At 43.1% G+C, this 24,314-nt stretch overlaps 1 non-coding gene across 1 annotated transcript; it reads left to right on the top strand.

Annotated features, from left to right (window-relative positions):
• The first annotated feature begins 2,916 nt into the window (after positions 1-2,916).
• LOC131822344 (U6 spliceosomal RNA) lies at positions 2,917-3,023 on the top strand. The gene has a single exon (XR_009350219.1). It is a non-coding gene; the product is annotated as a U6 spliceosomal RNA (small nuclear RNA).
• The last annotated feature ends 21,291 nt before the right edge of the window (positions 3,024-24,314 follow it).

The following is a 24,314-nucleotide window of genomic DNA, read 5'->3' as shown; positions in this document are numbered from 1 at the left end:
ATTATAGAGTTGTATGAAATAAATTCATGCAGTTAAGATATTTATGTTTGGAAAACTGGGTGGTCAGTTTAGTATCTCAAAAGAAGATTTTAAATTTAAACCTTAAAAATGAGCTCTTTCAGCCTTATTTATAGACCATCCTTCATGCTTCATAAGTATTCCTTCATTGTAAACTAAGTAATAGTTTTTGTCACAGTGTATATAACTAAAATGGATTTTATATTCTATTATTTCAGAGTTAGTTGTAGTTTCTACTTCCTTACTTCCTTTTTTGAAAAATAGATTAATTCTACAAAAAGTTTTTTCCAGCTTTATTGAAAAATAATCGACATATTATAATTTGTAAATTTAAGAAATGATTTCTTATAACATTGCAAACTTTTAACATTGTGTAAATTTTGTACAATTTGATAAATTGGTATACATCTGTATTGCAATATAATCTACATAAAAATGTTAATACATCTACTATCTCATATAGTTGCCACTGTTTTTATGCACGTATCGTAAGGAATTTTAAGATCTACTCTCTTAGCAACTCTTATGTATATAGTACAGTAGAGATAAACTTCAGAGTTCTTGTGGGTTTTGTTCCAGACCACCTCAATAAAGAGATTATCTCAATAAACTAAGTCAAATTATTATTGTTTTTTTGGTTTCCCAGTGCATATAAAAAAATAAACACTATACTGCAGTGTATGTCTTTAAAGAAAAACAATGTATATACCTTAAGTAAACTAGTTCTGAGTTTTTAGTGGGTCGTAATTACTGATCACAGATCACCATAACAAATACAATAATAATGAAAAAACTTGAAATATTGCAAGAATTACCAACATGTGACAGAGAGACACAAAATGAACAAATGTTGTTAGAAAAATGGAGGCAGCAGACCTTTTTTATACAAGAATCCTATAAAATTTCAACTTGTAAGAATGTGATATATGCAAAGTTTAATAAAGGGAAGCACAATAAAAAAGTATGTATATATTATTAACTATGATCATCATGCTGTACATTAGATCCCCAGAACTTTTTCATATTATAGTTGCAAGTTTGTACCCTTTGACCACCTTACTCCACCCCAGGTTCACCCCTTGTCAACTCAACTCTAAGTTTCTATTAGTTTGCCTTTTCTTCAGATTCTGTATGTAAGGGATATCATAATACATAAATTTAAAAAATATATAAAATCTTTGAAATATTTCACTTAGTATAATACCTTCAAGATCCATCCATGCTGTTGTAAATGGCAGTATTTCTTAATTTTTCATGGTTAAGTAGTAGTATTCCATAGTATATATTTACCATACTTATTTTATTCATTCATCCATTAATGGATACTGAAGCTATTTCCATCTCTTGCTTAGAGTTAATAATTTTATAATGAACATAAGAGTGCAGATATGTCTTCGAATAGTGACTCCGTTTCCTTTAGATATATACCTAGAAGTGGGATTACTGAATCATATGGTAATTTTACTTTTAATAATATGAATCATCTCCATACTGTTTTCCATACAAATTTATATCCCTATCACAGTGCATAAGTTCCCCATTTTCCCCAATATTTAACAAAATTTTTAGTTTTAATTTTTTGGTAGTATATATTCTAATAGGTAGTAATATCTTGCTGTGTTTTCCAGAAGTAAACAACAACAACAACAACATAATGACTTTGCCCTGAGTTTTTACGTTGAGCACTTTTTAATGCTCCTGTTGGTCATTTATATAACTTTTTGAAAGAAAAAGTCTATTGAGATCCTTTTGCTATTTTTTAAATTATATATTTTTTTCTATTTGTATCTGTTGGTTATTAACCTCTTTTCAGATATAAGATTTGTAAGTATTTTCTTCCATTCTGTGGATTGTGTTTTTATTCTCTCTCTCTCTGTCTCTCTTTTTCGGCAATGCAGAAACTTTAGTTTGATGTAATACCATTTATTTATTTTTGGTTTTTTACTTGTGTTTTTGGTCTGGTATCCAAAAAACTATTGGCAAGACCAATGTCAAGGAGAATTTTTCCTATGTTTTCCTTTAGGAAATTTAGTTTCATGCATCACATTTAAGTCTTTAATCTATTTCAAGTTAAGATTTATGAGTGATATAAGGCTCCAGTTTCATACTGTTTTATGTGACTATTCAGTTTTAAATATCATCTATTGAACAGACTATCCTTACCCATTACATATGTTGGCCCCTGTCAAATATTAGGTGACTGCATGAAAGGATTTATTTCTGGACTCTCAATTCTGTTCTACTTGTTTATTGGTCTGTTTTTATGCCAGTATACTTTATTGTTTTGAGCTTGAGGGCTTTGTAGTATAATTTCAAATCAAGAAGTGTAATTTCTCTTCTTCATTCTTTCTCAGAACTGCTTTGATTATTTGTTGTCTTTTATGGTCTCATATAAATTTTAGGATTCTTTACTTACTTCTGTCAAAAAATAATATTGGATTTTTTTTAAAAAGATTTTTTAATTATTTATTTGACAGAGAGAGATGACAAGCAGGCAGAGAGGCAGGCAGAGAGAGAGGAGGAAGCAGGCTCCCTGCTGAGCAGAGAGCCTGATGCAGGGCACGATCCCAGGACCCTGGGATCATGACCTGAGCCGAAGGCAGCGGCTTAACCCACTGAGCCACCCAGGCGCCCCTAACATTGGATTTTTGATAGGAATTGAATTTAAAGATGGTTTCCGGTAGTATGGACATTTTAACAATGTTAATTCTTACCGTTCATAAATATGGGCTATCTTTCCATTTGTATCTCCTTCAATTTCTTTATCAATGTCATAGTTTATGGGGTACAGATCTTTCATCTTCTTAGTTAAAACTTTTTCTAAGTATTTTATTATTTTTGATGCTACTGTGAATTAGATTGTTTTTCATCATTAGAGTGTAAAAATGCTCCTGTCTTGTGCTTACTTTGGCAGCACATATACTAAAATTGGAATGATGCCGAGAAGATTAGCGTGATCACTGAACAAGGATGACATGAAAAACTGGGAAGCATTCCACATTAAAAACAAAACAAAACAAAATTCTTGTCTTTTATATATTGATCTTGTATTTGGCAGCTTTACTAAATTTGTTTATCAAATTTTTTTGTGACGTTTTTAGGATTTTTTTACATGTAAGTTCATGTTATCCAAAAAAGGAAAATTTTATTTCTCCTTTTTTTTTTTGGAGTCTTTTATTTCTTTGTGCTCCTTGTTTCTCTGGCTAGGACATCCAGTACTATGTCAAATGAGAGTAGTGAAAGTGGACACACTTGTCTTGTTTCTGATCTTTAAGGTGAAAACTTTCAAACTTTTTTGATTGAATATGAGATTAGCTCTGGGCTTGCAATATGTGTTTTTTAATTGATTTTTTAAAATTTTTATAAACATATAATGTGTTTTTATCCCTAGGAGTACAGGTCTGTGAATCACCAGGTTTACACATTTCACAGCACTCACCATAGCACATACCCTCCCCAATGTCCATACCCCCACCATCCTCTCCCAACACACCTCCCCCCAGCAACCCTCAGTCTGTTTTGTGAGATTCAGTGTTTTATGGTTTGTGTCCCTCCCAATCCCATCTTCTTTTATTTTTCTTTTCGTACCCCCCAAACTGCCTATGTTGCATCTCCACTTCATCGTATCAGGGAGATCATATGATAGTTGTCTTTCTCAGATTGGTTTATTTCGCCAAGCATAATACCCTCTAGATCCATCCACGTCATCACAAATAGCAGGATTTCATTTCTTTTGATGGCTGCATAGTATTCCATTGTACATATATACCACATCTTATTTATTGATTCATCTGTGGAAGGACGTTTAGGTTCTTTCCATAGTTTAACTATTGTGGACATTGCTGCTATAAACATTTGGGTGCATGTGCCCCTTCAGAATGCCACGTTTGTATCTTTAGGGTATATACCCAGTAATACAATCACTGGGTCATAGGGTAGTTCAATTTTCAGCTTTTTGAGGAACCTCCACGCTGTTTTCCAGAGTGGTTGCACCAGCTTGCATTCCCACGTACAGTGTAGGAGGGTTCCCCTTTCTCCACATCCTCGCCAGCATCTGCCATTGACTGACTTGTTCATTTTAGCCATTCTGAAAGATGTGAGGTGGTATCTCATTGTGGTTTTGATTTGTATTTCCCTGATGCCGAGTGATGTGGAGCATATTTTCATGTGTCTGTTGGCCATTTGGATGTATTCTTTGCAGAAATGTCTGTTCATGTCTTCTGTTCATTTCTTCATTGGATTATTTGTTCTGAGGGTGCTGAGTTTGATAAGCTCTTTATAGATTTGGGATACTGGCCCTTTATCTGGTATGTCATTTGTAAATATATTCTCCCATTCTGACAGTTATCTTTTCGCTTTGTTAACTGTTTCCTTTGCTGTGCAAAAGCTTTTTGATCTGATGAAATCCCAATAGTTCATTTTTGCCCTTGCTACCCTTGCCTTTGGCGATATTCCTAGGAAGAAGTTGCTGCTGCTGAGGTCAAAGAGGTTGCTACCTGTTCTCTCCTCAAGGATTTTGATGGATTCCTTTCTCACATTATGCTTCTTCATCCATTTCCAGTCTATTTTCATGTATGGTGTAAGGAAATGGTCCAATTTCTTTTTTCTGCATGTGGCTGTTCCATTTTCCCAACACCTTTTGTTGAAGAGGCTGTCTTTTTTCCATTGGACATTCCTTCCTGTTTTGTTGAAGATTAGTTGGCCATAGAGTTGAGGGTGTATTTCTGGGCTCTCTATTTTGTTCCATTGATCTATGTCTGTTTTTGTGACAGTTCCCTACTATCTTGATGATGACAACTTTGTAATAGAGCTTGAAGTCTGGAATTGTGATGCCAACAACTTTGGCTTTCTTTTTCAATATTCCTCTGGCTACTCGAGGTATTTTCTGGTTCCATATAAATTTTAGGATTATTTGCCCCATTTCTTTAAAAAAAAAATGGATGGGATTTTGATAGGGATAGCATTAAATGTGTAGATTGCTTTAGGTAGCATAGACATTTTCACAATAATTGTTCTTCCAATACAGGAGCATGGAACATTTCTCCATTTCTTTGTGTCTTCTTCAATTTTTTTCATGAGTGCTTTAGAGTTTTCTGAGTATAGATTCTTTGTCTCTTTGGTTAGGTTTATACCTAGGTATCTTAGGGTTTTGGGTGCAACTGTAAATGGGATTCACTCCTTAATTTATATTTCTTCTGTCTTATTGGTATAAAAAAATGCAACCAATTTCTGTGCATTGATTTTATATCCTGACACTTTACAGAATTCCTATACAAGTTAGAGCAGATTTGGAGTGGAGTCCTTTAAGTTTTCCACATACAATATCATATCATCTGCAAACAGTGATAGTTTGAATTCTCTTTTGCCAATTTGGCATAATTTCGATGCCTTTAATTTCTTTTTGTTGTCTGATTGCTGAGGCTAGGACTTCTAGTACGATGTTGAATAGCAGTGTCATGATAACGGACATCCCTGCTGTGTTCCTGACCTCAGCGGAAAAGTATTCAGTTTTTCTCCATTGAGAATGGTATTTACAGTGGGTTTTTCATAGATGGCTTTGATAATATTGATAATATGTGCCTTCTATCCCTACACTTTGAAGTGTTTTAATCAGGAAGGGATACTGCACTTTGTCAAATGCTTTTTCAGCATCTATGGAGAGTATCAGATGGCTCTTGTTCTTTCTTTTATTAATGTGTTGTATCACATTGATTGATTTGCAGAAGTTGAACCAACCTTGTAGCCCTGGAATAATTCCCACTTGGTCGTGGTGAATAATCCATTTAATGTACTATTGAATCCGATTGGCTAGTATTTTGGTGAGAATTTTTGCATCTGTGTTCATCAAGGATATTGGTCTGTAGTTCTCTTTTTTGATGGGATCCTTGTCTGGTTTTGGGTTCAAGGTGATGCTGGCCTCAGAAAAAAAGAGTTTGGAAATTTTCCTTCCATTTCTATTTTTTGGGAACCGTTTCAGAAGAATAGGAATTAATTCTTCTTTAAATGTTTGGTGGAATTCCCCTGGGAAGCCGTCTGGCCCTGGGCTTTTGTTTGTTTGGAGATTTTTGATGACTGTTTCAATCTCCGTACTGGTTATGGCTCTGTTCAGGTTTTCTATTTCTTCCTGGTTCAGTTGTGGTAGTTTATATGTCTCTAGGAATGTACCCATTTCTTCCAGATTTTTGAATTTGTTGGCGTAGAGTTGCTCATAGTATGTTCTTATAATTGTTTGTATTTCTTTGGTGTTGGTTGTAATCTATCTTCTTTCAATCATGATTTTATTTATTTGAGTCCTTTCTCTTTTCTTTTTGATAAGTCTGGAAAGGGGTTTATCAATCTTATTAATTCTTTCAAAGTACCACCTCCTAGTTTTGTTGATTTGTCCTATTGGTTTTTTTTGTTGTTGGTGGTTTTTTTTGTTTCTATTTCATTGATTTCTGCCATGATCTTTATTATTCCTCTTCTCCTGCTGGGTTTAGGCTTTCTTTGTTGTTCTTTATGCAACTCCTTTAGGAGTAGGGTTATGTTGTGTATTTGAGATCTTTCTTATTTCTTGAGAAAGGCTTGTACAGCTTTATATTTTCCTCTCAGGACTGCCTTTGCTGTATCCCACAGATTTTGAACACTTTTGTTTTCATTATTATTTGTTTCCATGAATTTTTTCAATTCTTCTTTAATTTCCTGGTTGATCAATTCATTTTTTAGAAGGATGCTATTAGTCTCCATGTATTTGTGTTCTTTCCAAATTTCCTCTTGTGATTGAGTTCTAGTTTCAGAGCATTGTGGTCTGAGAATATGCAGGGGATGATCCAATCTTTTGATAATGGTTGAGATCTGATTCATGACCCAGGATGTGGTCTATTCTGGAGAATGTTCCATGTGCACTAGAGAAGAATGTGTATCTGTTATTTTGGGATGAAATATGTTGAATATACCTGTGATGTCAATCTTGTCCAGTGTGTCATTTAAGGCCTTTTCCTTGTTGATCTGTTGCTTGGATGATCTGTCCATTTCAATGAGGGGAGTGTTAAATTCCCCTACTATTATTTTATTATTGTCGATGTGTTTCTTTGATTTTGTTATTAATTGGTTTATTTAGTTGGCTGCTCCCATGTTAAGGACATAGATATTTAAAATTGTTAGGTCTTCTTGTTGGACAGACCCTTTGAATATGATATACTGTCCTTCCTCATCTCTTATTATAGTCTTTGGCTTAAAATCTAATTGATCTGATAAAAGCTGCCACCCCAGATTTCTTCTGATGGCCATTAGCATGGTACATTGTTTTCTACCCCCTCTCTTTAAATCTGGGGGTGTCTTCGGGTCTATGATGAGTTTCTTGGGCAGCATATTGACGGGTTTTGCTTTTTATCCATTCTGATACCCTGTGTCTTTTGATTGGTGCCTTTAGGCCATTTACATTCAGGGTAACTATTGAGAGATATGAATTTAGTGGCATTGTATTGCCTATAATATGACTGTTACTGTATATTGTTTCTGTTCCTTTCTGATCTACTACTTTTAGGCTCTCTCTTTGCTTAGAGGACTCCTTTCAATATTTCCTTTAGAGTTGGTATGGTGTTTGCAAATTCTTTCAGCTTTTGTTTGTCCTGGTAGCTTTTTAATCTTTCCTTCTATTTTCAATGATAGCCTAGCTGTATATAGTATTCTTGGCTGCATGTTTTACTCACTTAACACTCTGAAGTTATCATGCAAGGTCTTTCTGGCCTGCCAGGTCTCTGTGGATAAGTCTGCTGCCAATCAAATGTTTTTACTGTTGTACAATACAGACTTCTTCTCCCAGGCTGCTTTCAGGATTTTCTCTTTGTCGTTGACAGTTGTAAATTTTACTATCAGGTTACGGGGTGTGGACCTATTTTTATTGATTTTGAGGGTCATTCTTTGCATCTCCTGGATTTTGATGTTTGTTCCCTTTGCCATATTAGGGAAATTCTCTACAAAAATTCTCTCCAATATACCTTCTGCTCCCCTCTCTCTTTCTTCTTCTTCTGGCATCCCAATTATTCTAATGTTTTGTCATCTTATGGTCTCACTTATCTCTCAAATTCTCTCCTCATGGTCCAGTATTTGTTTGTCTCTCTTTTGCTCAGCTTTTTATTCTCCATCATTTGGTCTTCTGTATCACTAATTCTTTTGCCTCATTTATCCTAGCAGTAAGAACTTCCATTTTTTATTGCACCTCATTAATAGCTCTTTTGATTTCAACTTGGTTAGATTTTAGTTCTTTTATTTCTCCTGAAAGGGCTTTTATCTCTCTGGAGAGGGTTTCTCTAATATCTTCCATGCCTTTTTCGAGCCCAGCTAGAACCCTGAGAGTTGTCATTCTGAACTCTAGTTCTGTCATATTACCAATGTCTGTTTTGATTAGTTCCCTAGCCTTTGGTACTGCCTCTTGTTCTTTTTCTTGTGATGAGTTTTACCACCTTGTCATTTTGAGCAAATAAGAATATATAAAGGAGCAAATAAAATGCTAAAAGGGTGGCAAAGACCCCAGGAAATTGTGCTTTAACCAAATCGGAAGAGACCCCAAGTTGTGGGAGAACGAAAGGGGATAAAAAAGAAGTTCTAGGGGAAAAAAGGTTAAAAAAAAAGAAAACAAGGAAAGAATATTACCAAAGAAAAAAAAATTATATATATACTAGACTTGTGACTAGACTAGGGTCACTCACTTAATTTTAGGAGTATTTTGGTCTCTTAGAAGAAACTACCTCCCAGGATTTTAAAGGATGAAAAACATATAAGGGTAGGCACAATGATGGGATGGAATGAACCTATAAAAATGAGTTAAAAAAATTAATTTCTAAAAAATAAGTTGATAGAGCAAGTTGGTTGGGACTATAAAGAAAAATAAACTGGAGAAAATTTGCTCAGTCTGGACACTAGAACAATCTTGGAGCTAGATTTAGGGTATATTTTGGTCTATTAGGAGAAGTTATACCCCAAATTATTTAGAAGAAAAAAAACCCTATGTGTAAAAAAATATATAGTTAGATACAATGGAGGATAAAATATGACTATAGTAATGAAGGTTCAAAATAGATTATTTTTTGTAAGCTATTTAAAAAATAATCTCGTTAAAAAATCATTGAAAGACGAATTGATAAAAGTTAAAAAAAAGTAGCAGAAGAAAAAAGAAAAAATATATAACTGCAAGACTAAAGAATCATTGGGAGAAAGCCATGAATTCCTTGTTTTGCTTTCTCCTCCTCTGGAATTCCACTGTTCTCTTTAGTAAGTGAAGTTGATCTTGGCTGGGTTTCTTGTTGGTCTTCTGGGGAAGGAGCCTTTTGTATTGATTCTCAAGTGTCTTTGCCCGAATGGATTTATCCTGCCCTTACCTAGGGTAGGGCTAAGTAATCCGTGAACTTTTGTTCCCTGAAGGCTTTCCGTAGAGTTCTCGATGATGGAATGATAATGGCGGTCTCACAATCCGGCCCAGAGGAGTGGAGAACTCAGGGCCCCGCTCCTCAATGCACCCTCAAAGAAAAGTGCTTAATCACTCCCATCTTCCCGGCCTCTGGCCATGCTTGGAGAAAAGCACTCTGTCATTCGCACTTGGAAAAATGTCCTTGGTCATTCTCATCTCCCTGGCCTCTGGCCGTGCTTAGAGAAAAGAGCTCAATTACTCCTGTCTCCCTGGCCCTTGGCCATGCTCCAAGCTCACCCTGCCTATTCCTGGTTCAAAGTAACCCTGGGTTGAGAGCTCACTCCTCAGCTTTGTCTCTGTAGCCAGCTTCCCCACTCTAATACCTGTGAATTCTGTGACATTCAGATACCCCTGGTCCTTCTGTGACCCTGAGGGACCTGGGGCTATGCTGACCCCACTTGGGCTTCACTCTGATTTAGCCTCTGGGGTGATATCCCTCAGTGGATCAAATTTAAAAAGTCCTGATTTTGTGCTCCATTGCTCCACAGCTTGCCGGGAGCTGGTCCCTCCCCCCGCAGTCTACCTTCCCTTTCTTTGGGTTCTCTTTTCCGCCGGTTCTACCTTTCAGAAAGTGATCAATTTTCTCTTTCTAGAATTGTTGCTCTCCTTCTCTTTGATCTCCCATTGGACTTGTAGGTTTTTGCAATGGTTAGATAAGCTATCTACTGATCTCCTGCTACCTGATGTCGTCTCAGCCTGCTACTTCTCGGCCAATTTGAATCCTTCCACGGAATATGTGGTTTTCATTGTGTTGATGTGTATTCTTTCTGTACCCAGTTTGTTGAGTATTTTTATTATGAAAGGGTGTTGAATTTTGCCAAATGCCTTTTCTGCATATATGGAATTGATCATATGAGATATCATTGATCATTCTATTAATATAATGCATCACATTTACTGATAGGTGCTGGTGAATTCAGTTTTGTAGCATTTTGTAGAGAATTTTTACATTTTTTATTTATCAGGGATATGATCCAGCAGTTCTTTTTGTTGCTGATTTGAAAAGTGCCTCGGAGTATTTCAACCACTTCAACTTTTGGGAAGGGTTTTACAAGTGTTTGTATTATTTCTTCTTAAAATGTTTGGTAGAATTCACTGTGGACATCATCTGATTCTGGACTTTTATTTGTTAGAAGGTTTATATTACGAATTCAATCTCCTTATTCCTAATTGGTCTGTTCACATTTTTTATGTCCTTATGATTCAGTCTTGATAGGTTGTATGTGCCTAGGAATTTGTCCATTTCCTCTAGGCTTTTGATTTGCTGGCATTTAACTGTCTGTTATCTTTTATATTTCTGTGGTATCTGTTATAATGTGTCCTTTTACATTTCTAATTTTATTGAGTCTTCTCTCTTTTTTCTGATTTAGTCTAGCTGTCTTTTTTTATTTATCATTACCAAGTCTAATTTTATTTACCATTTTAAAAAACTTTCTAATTTCTTAATTCTATATTTCATTTATTTCTGCCCTAATTTTTATTTTTTTAATTGCTTTTGCTACTTTTAAGTTTACTTTTTTCTTTCTGTACTTTTTTGAGCTGTTATATGGTTCTTTATTTGAAATGTTTTTTTAATACATTTATAGCTATAAAATTTCCTTTTATAACTGCTTTGCTGCTTCTCATAATTTTTTGGTATATATTTTTTTATTTTCCTCAAGATGTATTTTTATTCCCACTTTGTCTTCTTTTTTTTGATTTTTTGTTTGTTTAAAAATGTGTATGTCTGTGTATTTTTAAATTTTCCAAATTTCCTTCGGTATTGATTTCTAGCTTCATATTATTTTGGCTGGAAATATACTCGATATGCTTTCGATATTATTGATTTTGGGGGGACTCTTGTTTTGTGGTTTAAAATGTGATCTATCCTAGACAATTTTCCACGTGTGTTTGAGAAGAATATTTATTATGATACTATTGGATGGAATATCCTGTAAATATATTAGTTTCATTTGACATAGTTCTTATTTGTTTGTTTGTTTTGTTTTGTTTGTTTGTTTGGTTGTTTGAGAGAGAGCAGGGCGGAGAGAATGAGCAAGGGGTAAGGGCAGAGACAGAGGGAGAAGATACCCTCCTGAGCAGGGAGCCCAATGTGGGACTCTATCTCAGGACCCTGGGATCACAACCTGAGCCAAAGGCAAAGGCTTAACTGACTGAGCCACCCAGTTGTCCAGGCAGTGTTTAAATTCACTATTTTCTTATTGATTTTCTGTTTGGATGATCTATCCATATGTAAGAGTGGGGTATTATTGTCCCCAGATACTATTGTATTGCTATTTATTTCTCCTTTTTGTTTTGTTAGTATTTGTTTTATATATTTATGGGGCTCAATATTAGGTACATGATATTTACAGTTACTGTATGGATGAATTGATGACACTTTTCTTATTGTATAATGACTGTGGTGATTTTTAGCTTATATAAACCCTATTTTGTCTGTTATAGTTATTGCTACCCTTGTTTTCTTTTGTTATCATTAGCTTGGAATATCTTTTTCCATCCCTTTACTCTCTGCCCATGTGTGTCCTTAAAGCTAAAGGCATTTTTTATACGCAACATATTGTTGGATCTTGTGTTTTTTGTTTGTTTTTTAAATCTATTCTAGCCTTTCTATGATTTCCAACTGGATGATTCCATTCACTTACAGTTAAAGTAATTATTGATAGGTAAAGACCTAACTATTGCCTTTGATTCTTTTTATATTTCCTGATTTATTTAAATTTTAGTTAATATATAGTGTAATATTAGTTTCAGGATTAGAATTTAGTAATTTGTCATTTACATATAACATTCAATGCTCATCACAAGTGACCTCTTAATAATTTTTACTGACTTAGCCCATTCTCCTGCCCATCTCCCCTCCAGAAACAATCAGTTTGTTACTTATAGTTAAGTGTATTATGGCTTGTCTTCCCCTCCCTTTTTAAAAATTTTTTTCTTTCCCCAGTGCTTATCTGTTTTGTTTCTATGTTAATTGTTTGCTCTTTTGTAGATGCTCTGCTTTTTATTTCCTGTATTGTTCTCTTTGTAATCTGATGACTTTTTGTGGCAGTACGTTTTAACTTCTTTATCAAAATCTTTTGTGTATCTACTACATATTTTTTTATATTTACCATTAAGTTTATATAAAATATGTTAGTTATAACATTCCATTATATGTTGAAAGCAACTGAACTTCAATAGTGTACAGAAAATTTATACTTCTATAACAAGAGGTTATTGATGTTTTTACATTTTGATCATTTTTATATTGTACTTTTAATAACAAATGATTGCAGTTATAGTTATTTTTAATAAGCTTGTTTTTTAACTTTTAAACTAGATTAGTAAATGATTTCTATATCACCATTACAGTATTGGAGAATCTGGTTTTGACTATACATTTACCTTTAGCAATAAATAAGGAACCATCCATGCATCCATGTTGTCATCTTGATTACATCACCGTCCCCAAATCTTCAGTAAGTGTTACTTTATATTTATCTATTTTTAAAGATTTTGTTTATTTGACAGAGAGAGAGAGAGCTCAAGTTGGCAGAGTGGCAGGCAGAGGAAGATCTAGAGGCAGGCTTATTACCCAGCAGTGAGCCCGATGCAGGTCTTAATCCCAGGACCCTGGGATCACGACCTGAGCCAAAGGCAGCTGCTTAACCGATTGAGTCACCCAGGGACCCCTAAATTTTACTTTAGTTAATATATGACCATTTTTTATTTCTACTAATAGACACATCAATTTTATTGCTTTTAATATTAAGGTCTTCTCCTTAACATCATTATCATCTAATTCTTTTTCAATTTTAAAAGTGTTGTTTACATTTGTGGTGGTAAGTATGTAATTCATGTATGTGGTGGTATGTAAGTAATTCAAATATGAATTTTAAACTCTAGATCATATGCTCCATTGTGGCAGATATTTGTCTTATTCATCCCACCCACAAAAAATTAGTACTCAATAGGTCTTTGTTGATTGACTGAATGAACTAAGTGTTCTGACACTAGCATAGCTGACCAAACCAGAGATCAAGGAGAAAATATAATGATTGTCAAATGGGTGAACCTGAGATAAAAAGACATTTTAGCTTCGTTAGTTTGATATACACTCCAGATAACATTCCAACTCTGCATGGATTTTTGGAAAGCAAACAACTCCTCTCCTAAATAATAAATGTATTAATTGCCTTCCTTATGAGTCCTGACAGCAGTCAGCTTTGTGGGTTTCTGATTCCATTCCAAGAGGTTGAATGTCTGTTTGATTTATGTCATAGGCAACAGTGTCATGAGGAAAGACTTGTAGGATAAAATTTCTTAAAGATGGGAACACATATGGCTGCCTATGGACTGTGAGGTGGGTGTTAATGAAAATGCATTGAGCAGTAAGGGAAGGGCAGCTCACAACCATAGGAAAGGTGCCCTGTGTCTTTGTTTTGTTTTGTTTTGTTTTACAAACAGATACCATTTCCCCTCCCCATGGAAATTTTCAAATTTACTTTTCTCTAACAACCACAAATACTTGGGACATTATGAACACAATATGGGCCTTAAAGGATAAAAATAAACAAAAATTTAAGTAAATGTTAAGTGTTTATCATTATTTCAGCCATGTTTTTCTATGTTTAACTTCTCAAAGAAATTACACAGTCTGGTTTCTAAATATTATACCAAGCTGTTAAACTAATGCAAAGGGTTTTATGGAATTTTTTATAACACCATCTAGATTTTCTACATTGGCTGTCACTCCTGAAAATTCTCAGTTTATAAATGTGCATGCATTGAGGCAGCATATATTTACATTATAGTAAATATTCACTGGTTATTTACCTGTTTTATTACTGTATTTTGATCCTTTCTAATTGTTCACTTTCTTCCATGTTTCCCCCTTATTTCTACAAATGTCAATCCACCACATGTTATGTAAAGTGAAACAGAAGAACAGCTGTTAGTAGAAAGGATTAATAGGTGATTTGATGTTACTCTGTGAGATATTAAGTAATAGTCAAGGTATTTCCATATCATCATTTTAATATATTTCAGTAATACAGCATAGTTGTTATGCTTTAATTAAACCTTCATTAAGTCTTTATATATATATATTTTTTCCTAACTCACAAATCAGCCCTTCATGTCCCATTCAAAACCCACTCAATTTATGGAATAATTGTTTTGTCTTCCCCACACAATCTTCATTTAACTTATTGCTCTGGTGTGCTCCTTTGTCAGCACATATATTAAGTTATTGCTCTGGGTATGTCTGTGTAAGCATTCTTAGTTCAGAGACCTAAGGAGGAGGTCCAAATTGAAGAAAAACAAACAGAAAAAAAGAAAATGTTCTCAGCCATTTCTTGCAGTTTCATTTGCAGGAACCACAAAAGCAAAGATATTAAAATGTGTTTTTTTCTTATTTTTTAAAATTAAGTTTAAATTTTTTATTGGATTATGCTCCCTTAAACTCATCTGATACCATGAATAGAAAACCAAAGCAATCCACCAAACATTCTTTCATGATGTTGCCTTTAAACATGTTGCCTTTACAAAGTTTACAGAGTAGTCTCATCTGTAGAGTAGATGAGCCTTGACTCAAAAGTGTCATCAAGGACTGTGGTGACACTTGCCTTGCCATCCGCCCGCTATTCCTGCCATGCCAGGCTCTCCTGCTTCACAACTGTTTCCCGACTGCAAAGCCAATGGCTCCTTCTCTTCTCCCTGGGCGGCGTGCTGTGCCTTCCCCAGACATGCTAGTGGGGAGTGCAGTCACAGACGTGTCCCTTTCCTTAAGGCTCTTTCCACGGGCTTAACCACGCTTCACTCCCAGGCAGAGGGGATGCCCGGGCTAAGATGATTTCGCTCCATACAGGTTTCTCCCACAATGCTCCAGAGACTATGTTCAGGCAAGCAGCATCAGCATCCCCCAGAACCGACACTGATTTCCCAGTGAATGCTGTGCTTTCGCAGAGGGGATGCAGGAACAAAGAGGCATTTGCTCTATTCGGGTTTCTCCCACTGTGCTGTGAACACTAGGTTAAGGCAAGCAGCAACAGCAGCCCGCAGAACCGACTCTGATTTCAGAGAGACTGCCTTGCGCACGCAGAGGCTTTGGGCTTGGCGCGAACCGCACTTCGCCGCTGCTTCCTCAGGAAGGCTTTGGGTGTTCGCTCTTTCGCATGAGGGAAGAAAATCTGGGGGAGAGCTGGTGCCTCTTGGGCCTTGCTTTCATTGGCTCTATGTTGGCGCCCTGGGTTCAACCTGCCAGGCCGAACTAAGCAGACATAGCCACAACCTGCAGCAGCATGCGTGGCCTAGGATGGCACTCTATGCACACTACCATCTCCCGGTATAGGCAACACTTGGCCTTTTGCTCTGGTGCTCAGGCGGACTAGGGGACTAGGCCAGTGCCTTCCCCACAGGAGAGGAGAGGCGACAGGATCCCTGCACACTGCCTGTGCACTGGGATGGAGAGCTGTGGGGGACTTATCTCACTCCTTCCCCAGCCAGCCCGGCCACCGCGAATGCTTCCACATCCTGGAGGAAGATCTTATCTGACGACCCGTTCCTTTAGGGAGCTACTTCTGTGTGTTCAGGTTATGGTCCTGGTGGCAAGCACATGTCTGAACCAGGGACATGTGGCCAAGGAGCTGCTTTCCCCTTGGGCTCAGGGGCCCAGGACAGGCATGCCTTCTGCCCAGACTCCTTCCTCACAGTGGAGCACGCGCCCCTGCCCTAGTCGTCCCCTCGGGTCTCCTTCTCAGCCATGTTTCCGTCTCTCCACACAGAGAGAGGGTGACACTTGTCTTACCACCGACCAGCCAGGCTTCCGTCTCTCCGCGCAGGGCGCGGGAGACACTTGTCTTGCCACCGCCCGCTGTTCCTGACAGGACCGGCTCTCCTGCTTGGAGACTGTTTCTGAAAACAGGGCCAACGACTCCTTCTCTTCTCCGGGGCAGCGTGCTGCACCTTCCCCAGACATGCTGCTGGGGAGCGCAGTGACAGACGAGTCCCTTTCCTTAAGGCTCTTCCCACAGGCGCAACCAAGCATCTCCCTCAGGCAGAGGGGATGCCCGGGCAAAGCCGATTTCGCTCCATGCGGGTATATTACACTGAGCTGTGGAGACACGCTTAGGCAAGGAATAGCCGCATCCCACAGACCCGATTCTGATTTCCCAAAGAATCCTGTGCTTTCCCAGAGGGGATGCCCGGGCAAAGAGGCTTTCGCTGTATGCGGGTTTATCCCACCTTGCTGCCAAGACTAGGCTAAGGCACCCAGCAAGAACAGCCCACAGAACCGACTCTGATTTCCCAGTGACTGCTATGCTATCGCAGAGGTTTTCAGCTTGGCGAGAATGGTACTTCTCTGCGGCTTCCTCAGCAAGGCTTTGGTCGTTCGCTCTGTCGAGTCAGGGATAAAGAGCTGGGGCAGAGCTGATGCCTCTTGGGCCTTGCTTTTCTGGGCTCCATGTTCTAGTCCTGGGTTCACCCTGCCTAGCCGAAATAAGCAGACACAGCCTCGACCCTGCAGCAGCGTGTGTGGCCTAGGATGGCACTCTGCTCACAATTTCATCTCCCGCCGTAGGCAAGACCAGCCCTTTTGCTGTGGTGTTCAGGTGGACAGGGACTAGGCCAGTGCCTTTCCAGCCGAGAGGAGATGCGACACGATCACTGCACACCGCCGCGCCCTGGAATGGGGAGTAATGGGTAACTGTCCCTCCTTCCCCGGGACACTCGCTGCCTCCGCCAATGCTGCTACATCCTGGAGGAAGATGGCATCTGACTGCCCGTTCCTCCAGGAGCTGTTTCTGCGAGTTCAGGGCTGGGCGCCTGGTGGCAAGCCCACGTCTGCCCTATCGTCAGGTGGCCAAAGAGCTGCTGTCCCCTTTGGCCCAGGAGCCCAGGACAGGCATGTCTTCTGCCCAGACTCCTTCAGAGTGGAGCACGCGCCCCTGCCCTTTTCGTTCCCTCGTGTCTCCTTCGCAGCCAAAGTGTCTCTCAGGCAAAGTGAATGACGGGGCAATGAGGATTTCGCTCCATGCGGGTTTATTACATCGTGCTGTGGAGACTAGCTCAGGCAAGCAGCAGCCGCATCCCATAGCCCCGACTCTGATTTCCCAAAGAATGCTGTGCTTTCCCAGAGGGGATGCCCGGGCAAAGAGGCTTTCGCTCTACGAGGGTTTCTCCTACCGTGCTGCGAATACTAGGCTAAGGCAAGCAGCAACAGCAGCCAGCAGAACTGACTCTGATTTCTCAGCAAATGCTGTGCTTTCGAGAGGCTTTAGGCTTGGAGCCAACAGCAATTCGCCGCCGCTTCCTCAGCTAGGCTTTGGGTTTTCCCTCTGTCGCGTCAGGGAAGAAGTGCTGCCGGAGAGCTAATTCCTCTTTGGCTTTGCTTTCCAGGGCTCCATTTTGTCGTCGTCTGTTCAAACTGCCAAGCCGAATTAAGCAAACAGAGGTACAACCATGCAGCAGCGTGCGTGTCCTAGCATGGCACGGTATGCCCACTACCATCTCCTGGCGTAGGCGAGGTTTGGCAATTTGCTCTGGTGCTCAGGCGGACTGGGGGACTAGTCCAGTGCCTTCCTCACAGGAGAGGAGAGGCGACAGGATCCCTACAGACCGCCGTGCCCTGGGATGGGGAGCAGTGGTGGACTGTCCTCACTCCTCCGGACAACACGTGCCATACGAAAGCTTCCACATCATGGAGAGAACGGCTTCTGATGGTCCTTTCTTTCAGGGAGCTACAACTGCGAGTTCAGCATAGGCGCCTGGTGGCAAGCACATGTCTGCACCAGGGACAGGTGGCCAAGGAGCTGCTGTCCCCTTGGGCCCAGGGGCCCAGGGCAGGCCTCCCTTCTGCGGAGACTCCTTCTTCAGAGTGGAGCACGCGCTCCGGCCCTAGTCGTCCTCTCATGTCACCTTAGCAGCCAGGCTCACATCTCTCCGCACAGGTAGCGGGTGAAACTTGTCTTTCCACCGACACGCTGTTCCTCACAGGTCCGGCTCTCCTGCTTCTCGACCGTTTCCGGACAATATCACCAACGGCTCCTTCTCTTGTCCCGGTATAGCCTTCTGCACCTTCCCCAGACATGCTCCTGGGGAGCGCAGTGACAGACGTGTCCCTTTCCTTAAGGCTCTTTCTAAAGACGCAACCACGCTTCTCTCTCAGGCAGAGGGGATGCCGGGGCAAAGAGGATTTCGCTCCATGCGGGTTTATTACACCGTGCTGTCGAGACCAGCTCAGGCAAGGAGTAGCAGCATACCACATACCCGACTCTGATTTCCCAAAGAATGCTGTGCTTTCCCAGAGGGGATGCCCGGGCAAAGAGGCTTTCGCTCTACGAGGATTTCTCCTACCGTGCTGCGAATACTAGGCTAAGGCAAGCAGCAACAGCAGCCATCAGAACCGACTCTGATTTCTCAGCAAATGCTGTGCTTTCGAGAGGCTTTAGGCTTGGAGCCAACAGCACTTCGCCGCCGCTTCCTCAGCTAGGCTTTGGGTTTTCCCTCTGTCGCGTCAGGGAAGAAGTGCTGCGGGAGAGCTAATTCCTCTTTGGCTTTGCTTTCCAGGGCTCCATTTTGGCGTCGTCGGTTCAAACTGCCAAGCCGAATTAAGCAAACAGAGGCACAACCATGCAGCAGCGTGCGTGTCCTAGCATGGCACTGTATGCCCACTACCATCTCCTGGCGTAGGCGAGGTTTGGCAATTTGCTCTGGTGCTCAGGCGGACTGGGGGACTAGTCCAGTGCCTTCCTCACAGGAGAGGAGAGGCGACAGGATCCCTACAGACCGCCGTGCCCTGGGATGGGGAGCAGTGGTGGACTGTCCTCACTCCTCCGGACAACACGTGCCATACGAAAGCTTCCACATCATGGAGAGAACGGCTTCTGATGGTCCTTTCTTTCAGGGAGCTACAACTGCGAGTTCAGCATAGGCGCCTGGTGGCAAGCACATGTCTGCACCAGGGACAGGTGGCCAAGGAGCTGCTGTCCCCTTGGGCCCAGGGGCCCAGGGCAGGCCTCCCTTCTGCGGAGACTCCTTCTTCAGAGTGGAGCACGCGCTCCGGCCCTAGTCGTCCTCTCATGTCACCTTAGCAGCCAGGCTCACATCTCTCCGCACAGGTAGCGGGTGAAACTTGTCTTTCCACCGACACGCTGTTCCTCACAGGTCCGGCTCTCCTGCTTCTCGACCGTTTCCGGACAATATCACCAACGGCTCCTTCTCTTGTCCCGGTATAGCCTTCTGCACCTTCCCCAGACATGCTCCTGGGGAGCGCAGTGACAGACGTGTCCCTTTCCTTAAGGCTCTTTCTAAAGACGCAACCACGCTTCTCTCTCAGGCAGAGGGGATGCCGGGGCAAAGAGGATTTCGCTCCATGCGGGTTTATTACACCGTGCTGTCGAGACCAGCTCAGGCAAGGAGTAGCAGCATACCACATACCCGACTCTGATTTCCCAAAGAATGCTGTGCTTTCCCAGAGGGGATGCCCGGGCAAAGAGGCTTTCGCTCTACGAGGATTTCTCCTACCGTGCTGCGAATACTAGGCTAAGGCAAGCAGCAACAGCAGCCATCAGAACCGACTCTGATTTCTCAGCAAATGCTGTGCTTTCGAGAGGCTTTAGGCTTGGAGCCAACAGCACTTCGCCGCCGCTTCCTCAGCTAGGCTTTGGGTTTTCCCTCTGTCGCGTCAGGGAAGAAGTGCTGCGGGAGAGCTAATTCCTCTTTGGCTTTGCTTTCCAGGGCTCCATTTTGGCGTCGTCGGTTCAAACTGCCAAGCCGAATTAAGCAAACAGAGGCACAACCATGCAGCAGCGTGCGTGTCCTAGCATGGCACTGTATGCCCACTACCATCTCCTGGCGTAGGCGAGGTTTGGCAATTTGCTCTGGTGCTCAGGCGGACTGGGGGACTAGTCCAGTGCCTTCCTCACAGGAGAGGAGAGGCGACAGGATCCCTACAGACCGCCGTGCCCTGGGATGGGGAGCAGTGGTGGACTGTCCTCACTCCTCCGGACAACACGTGCCATACGAAAGCTTCCACATCATGGAGAGAACGGCTTCTGATGGTCCTTTCTTTCAGGGAGCTACAACTGCGAGTTCAGCATAGGCGCCTGGTGGCAAGCACATGTCTGCACCAGGGACAGGTGGCCAAGGAGCTGCTGTCCCCTTGGGCCCAGGGGCCCAGGGCAGGCCTCCCTTCTGCGGAGACTCCTTCTTCAGAGTGGAGCACGCGCTCCGGCCCTAGTCGTCCTCTCATGTCACCTTAGCAGCCAGGCTCACATCTCTCCGCACAGGTAGCGGGTGAAACTTGTCTTTCCACCGACACGCTGTTCCTCACAGGTCCGGCTCTCCTGCTTCTCGACCGTTTCCGGACAATATCACCAACGGCTCCTTCTCTTGTCCCGGTATAGCCTTCTGCACCTTCCCCAGACATGCTCCTGGGGAGCGCAGTGACAGACGTGTCCCTTTCCTTAAGGCTCTTTCTAAAGACGCAACCACGCTTCTCTCTCAGGCAGAGGGGATGCCGGGGCAAAGAGGATTTCGCTCCATGCGGGTTTATTACACCGTGCTGTCGAGACCAGCTCAGGCAAGGAGTAGCAGCATACCACATACCCGACTCTGATTTCCCAAAGAATGCTGTGCTTTCCCAGAGGGGATGCCCGGGCAAAGAGGCTTTCGCTCTACGAGGATTTCTCCTACCGTGCTGCGAATACTAGGCTAAGGCAAGCAGCAACAGCAGCCATCAGAACCGACTCTGATTTCTCAGCAAATGCTGTGCTTTCGAGAGGCTTTAGGCTTGGAGCCAACAGCACTTCGCCGCCGCTTCCTCAGCTAGGCTTTGGGTTTTCCCTCTGTCGCGTCAGGGAAGAAGTGCTGCGGGAGAGCTAATTCCTCTTTGGCTTTGCTTTCCAGGGCTCCATTTTGGCGTCGTCGGTTCAAACTGCCAAGCCGAATTAAGCAAACAGAGGCACAACCATGCAGCAGCGTGCGTGTCCTAGCATGGCACTGTATGCCCACTACCATCTCCTGGCGTAGGCGAGGTTTGGCAATTTGCTCTGGTGCTCAGGCGGACTGGGGGACTAGTCCAGTGCCTTCCTCACAGGAGAGGAGAGGCGACAGGATCCCTACAGACCGCCGTGCCCTGGGATGGGGAGCAGTGGTGGACTGTCCTCACTCCTCCGGACAACACGTGCCATACGAAAGCTTCCACATCATGGAGAGAACGGCTTCTGATGGTCCTTTCTTTCAGGGAGCTACAACTGCGAGTTCAGCATAGGCGCCTGGTGGCAAGCACATGTCTGCACCAGGGACAGGTGGCCAAGGAGCTGCTGTCCCCTTGGGCCCAGGGGCCCAGGGCAGGCCTCCCTTCTGCGGAGACTCCTTCTTCAGAGTGGAGCACGCGCTCCGGCCCTAGTCGTCCTCTCATGTCACCTTAGCAGCCAGGCTCACATCTCTCCGCACAGGTAGCGGGTGAAACTTGTCTTTCCACCGACACGCTGTTCCTCACAGGTCCGGCTCTCCTGCTTCTCGACCGTTTCCGGACAATATCACCAACGGCTCCTTCTCTTGTCCCGGTATAGCCTTCTGCACCTTCCCCAGACATGCTCCTGGGGAGCGCAGTGACAGACGTGTCCCTTTCCTTAAGGCTCTTTCTAAAGACGCAACCACGCTTCTCTCTCAGGCAGAGGGGATGCCGGTGCAAAGAGGATTTCGCTCCATGCGGGTTTATTACACCGTGCTGTCGAGACCAGCTCAGGCAAGGAGTAGCAGCATCCCACATACCCGACTCTGATTTCCCAAAGAATGCGTTGCTTTCCCAGAGGGGATGACTGGGCAAAGATGCTTTCGCTCTATGCGGGTTTCTCCCACCGTGCTGCGAAAAGCACAGCATTCTCCACAGCACGTTGTAATAAACCCTCATGGATGTGAAAGCGTTCGCGGATGTACAGGGTGTCCGGGGAAGGTGTGGGGACAGTCCCTCACTGCTCTCCATCCCAGTGCACGGGCGGTGTGCAGAGATTCTGTCGCCTCTCTTCTCCTGTGGGGAAGGCACTGGCGTAGTCCCCGAGTCCGCCTGAGCGCCAGAGAAGGGTAGTGTGCATAGAGTGCCATCCTAGGCCACGCATGATACTGCAGGGTTGTGGCTGTGTCTGCTTAGTTCAGCCTGGCAGGGTGAACCCAGGGCGTGAACATAGAGCCCGGGAAAGCAAGGCCCAAGAGGCACCAGCTCTTCTGCAGCTCTTCTTCCCTGACGCGACAGAGAAAACGCCAAAAGCCTTGCTGTGGAAGCAGCAGCGAAGTGCGGTTTGCGCCAAGCTGAATAGTACTGTGAAAGCATAGCAGTCGCTGGGAAATCAGAGTCGGTTCTGTGGGCTGCTCTTGCTGCTTGCCTTAGCCTAGTATTCCCAGCACGGTGGGAGAAGCCCCCATACAGCGAAAGCCTCTTTGCCCAGTCATCCCCTCTGGGAAAGCACCGCATTCTTTGGGAAATCAGAGTCGGTTCTGTGGGATGCTTCTGCTGCTTACCTGAGCTAGTCTCCACAGCACGGTGTAATACACCCGCATGTAGCAAAATCTTCTTTGCCCGGGGATAACCTCTGCCTGAGACAGAAGTGTGGTTACGCCTGTGGAAAGAGCCTTAAGGAAAGGGACACGACTGTCACTACGCTTCCCAGGAGCATGACTGGGGAGGTGCAGCACGCTTCACCGGGAGAAGAGTAGGAGCCGTAGGCCTTGTTTTCAGAAACGGTCTCCAAGTAGGAGAGCCGGTCCTGTCAGGAAAAGTGGGCAGTTACAAGACAAGTGTCACCCGCTCCCTGTGCAGAGAGAGGTATGCCTGGCTGTTAAGGAGATACGAGGGGACGACTAGGGCAGGGGTTCGTGCTCCACTGTGAGGCAGAAGTCTGGGCAGAAGGCATGCCTGTCCTGGGCCCCTGAGCCCAAGGGGAAAACAGCTCCTTGGCCACCTGTCCCTGGTGCAGACATGTGCTTGACGCCAGCCGCGTACCTGAACTCGCAGAAGTAGCTCCCTGAAAGAACGGGCAGTCAGATGTCGTCTTCCTTAAGGAAGTGGAAGCGTTCGTGGAGGCACGGGGTGTCCGGGGAAAGAGTGAGGTAAGTCCCCCACAGCTCCCCATCCCAGTGCACTGGCGGTGTGCAGGGATCCTGTCCCCTCTCCTCTCCTGTGGGGAAGGCACTGGCCTAGTTCCCGAGTCCGCCTGAGCACCAGAGCAAAAGGCCAAGCGTTGCCTATACCGGGAGATGGTAGTGTGCATAGAGTGCCATCCTAGGCCACGCACGCTGCTGCAGGTTGTGGCTGTGTCTGCTTAGTTCGGCCTGGCAGGTTGAACCCAGGGCGCGAACATAGAGCCCACGAAAGCAAGGCCCAAGAGGCACCAGCTCTCCCGCAGCTCTTCTTCCCTGATGCGATAGAGCGAACGCCCAAAGTCTTCCTGAGAAAGGAGCGGCAAAGTGCAGTTCGCGCCAAGCCCAAAGCCTCTGCGCGTGCATAGCAGGCTCTGCGAAATCAGAGTCGGTTCTGCGGGCTGCTGTTGCTGCTTGCCTTAACCTTGTATTCACAGCACAGTGGGAGAAACCCACATAGAGCAAAAGCCTCTTTGATCCTGCATCCCCTCTGGGAAAGCACAGCATTCGCTGGGAAATCAGTGTTGGTTCTGTGGGATGCTGATGCTGCTTGCCTGAACATAGTCTCCGAAGCATGGTGGGAGAAACCCGTATGGAGCAAAATCCTCTTAGCCCGGTCATTCCCTCTGCCTGGGAGAGAAGTGTGGTTAAGCCCGTGGAAAGAGCCTTAAGGAAAGGGACACGTCTGTGACTGCACTCCCCAGTAGCATATCTGGGGAAGGCA

The sequence above is a fragment of the Mustela lutreola genome, chromosome X (assembly GCF_030435805.1).
Source record: "Mustela lutreola isolate mMusLut2 chromosome X, mMusLut2.pri, whole genome shotgun sequence".
Lineage (NCBI taxonomy): Eukaryota > Metazoa > Chordata > Mammalia > Carnivora > Mustelidae > Mustela > Mustela lutreola.
This window is presented reverse-complemented; position numbering and strand designations above follow the sequence as displayed.